The following is a 2,431-nucleotide window of genomic DNA, read 5'->3' as shown; positions in this document are numbered from 1 at the left end:
GGCGGCAAAGAAGACCCCGAGAAAAAGAGTTATTTCTCAAGAAATACTTCCTGAAAAGACTGATGAGCAAATAGCAGCTGAAGAAGACAAAAAAGTAAAAGATTTTTTTATAGATATCAAAAACAAGAGTCAAGCAAAGCTTAAGGAGAAGCCGTACTTTTACATACCACGAGATGTGCTGAGGCAGAAGGTCGATGCTCACAAGAAAAAGATGATTGAACTTCGTAAGCCTTCGCCACTATCAGACTATGACCGCTCCCTCGTGAAGTCACATGATGCAGATAAGAAAAGGAAAAGAGCATCAGGGAAGGATGTCCCACAGCTCGGACAACAGAAGCAACCAATGCAAAATCTTGTTGTTGCTAATGAATATGGTTCCAACATAGAAGTCTATCGACCAGACAACTCTGGAGAAGTGTCGGTTCAAGCCCTTAATGCTTTTTTTAAAGATACTGGTTTAACCTTGGATCAATTGACGGGCAAAGCTCCAATCCAGAACCTGGAAGTTGATACCTGGAAGACTTATAAATATGGCAAAAGTCTGTACAACCCTGCGGCTCTGAATGAATTGGGTACGCAAATGTACTTGCTCAACAAGTGGTACATGCAGGCGTGTGGCAGGGGTGAGCAGTGGATCTTTGTCAGATTTAGAGACCATCATTACTTCCGTGGCGATGACATCTTACATATTAGTTTCGAAGAATTGCATCAACTATTCCACTTGGACGCTCTGGACAAATCAATCATGAGCTCCTTTTGTTTGTAAGTGATTCTTACTTTTATTTAATAAACTCACTTCCATGCGTACGTGTATATAATTATCCTCACATGTAACTTATATTTATATATAGATTCCAGATGTCAGAGCTCTAAAGAATACAAGACACCAGTGTTGGCTTCATTGATCCTTATATCGTATTCAAAACCGATATTATTGTCAAGGACCACTGGGTATCTGAAGCACAGACGAATATCATGAAGTTCTTCGTGAAGCAGCACGACAAGATAACAATACTTTTCCCGTACAACTTTGAGTAAGTGTTAATAATAATGTAGTCTACACATTTTATGTAATATCAATACAACTTATATGCATGTACGTGTGTGTATAAACCAATGCAGGTTTCACTGGATACTCATTGTCATTGAGTTAAACTCAAGTCAGTTAGTAATCTTGGACTCATTGAGAAAAGAGCGAGCACAATACCAAGATATGATAGACATTATCCAGGGGTAATTTCGATCTCTCGCGCACAACTATTATTGAATAGACTTTGCCATAATTTATTAACGATCGTACATTATTGGTCGCACAGGGTTTGGAAAGAGTTTATTCGGCAGCACCGTAAGGATTGCAAGGCACCACTTAATGTAGTTGAAATACCAGTAAGTAGTACTATATATACTTCCCCACATGTTTAATTACTATATCGTACTTCAATTTACGTGTGAGATGCTGAGAATAATCTTCTTCTCGTATAGTGGTGTTTGCGGTAGGAACCAGGTAATAACTTGTGTGGATACTACGTTTGTGAATTTATCACTGCATACATAAGAAGAACTCCTGAAGATGTCCTCAGAGTATGTATATATCATTTTTATTTATTTTTAAATGAATATATATATTTATATATATATATATATGTATTAATACTTTTCCTTTTATTTCAAATGCAAGACTGAATGGTTGAAACGAAGGGTCATGCAAAAAGACCATCTGAAAGCAATTCAAGAGTCAATAGCAGGATATCTTCTAGAAAAAGTGCTAAATCCCAACGGCGAGTTCTACTTTGATCTAAGGAACTAATGATGTAAATTAAATGTTTATTGATATCGTTATTCCCGGGACAACAAGATTATGAAAGTGTTGTATATATACATATATATCTATAATATATATAGTTTCATACTTTATTCGAATAATGCTTGAGATGAGAATTAGATGTATTTATATGCGTGCGTGTATTTATATTAGCAGCGTAGAATACGTACATAAAAACATATTATATATTAAACAAATATGTGTAACTGAACTGAAAACAAATTAAACAAAAAAAAAGAAAAAGAAAAGGAACCTTTAGTCCCGGTTGGTAACCCCAACCGGGACTAAAGAGTGAACCTTTAGTCCCGGTTGGGGTTACCAACCGGGACTAAAGGGTGCGCCAGGTTTGCTCGGCTGGAGGGCCTTTAGTCCCGGCTTTATGACCCGGGACTGAAGGTTCCACCTTTAATCCCGGGATCGTTGTCCCGGCGCGGTAACCGGGACTAAAGGCCGTTACCGCCCGGGACAACAAGTCCATTCTGTAGTAGTGGTACTCCATCACAATCTTCGTCTCATCACGACACTTGCCGCATGGAATGAGAGGGAGGCCCGGCCTAAGTCGCTTTGGAAACCCATGAGAGGCCGAGGACCCGGAAGCAGTTGCCATCT

General features: G+C 38.8%; 1 long non-coding RNA gene across 1 annotated transcript; it reads left to right on the top strand.

The window, feature by feature from the left end:
• The first annotated feature begins 1,499 nt into the window (after positions 1–1,499).
• LOC136486792 (uncharacterized) lies at positions 1,500–1,895 on the top strand. The gene is made up of 2 exons (XR_010766970.1): positions 1,500–1,581; positions 1,679–1,895. It is a non-coding gene; the product is annotated as an uncharacterized lncRNA (long non-coding RNA).
• Positions 1,896–2,431: the final 536 nt, after the last annotated feature.

Source organism: Miscanthus floridulus, chromosome 10, assembly GCF_019320115.1.
Source record: "Miscanthus floridulus cultivar M001 chromosome 10, ASM1932011v1, whole genome shotgun sequence".
In the NCBI taxonomy this organism is placed as follows: Eukaryota; Viridiplantae; Streptophyta; class Magnoliopsida; order Poales; family Poaceae; genus Miscanthus; species Miscanthus floridulus.
This window is presented reverse-complemented; position numbering and strand designations above follow the sequence as displayed.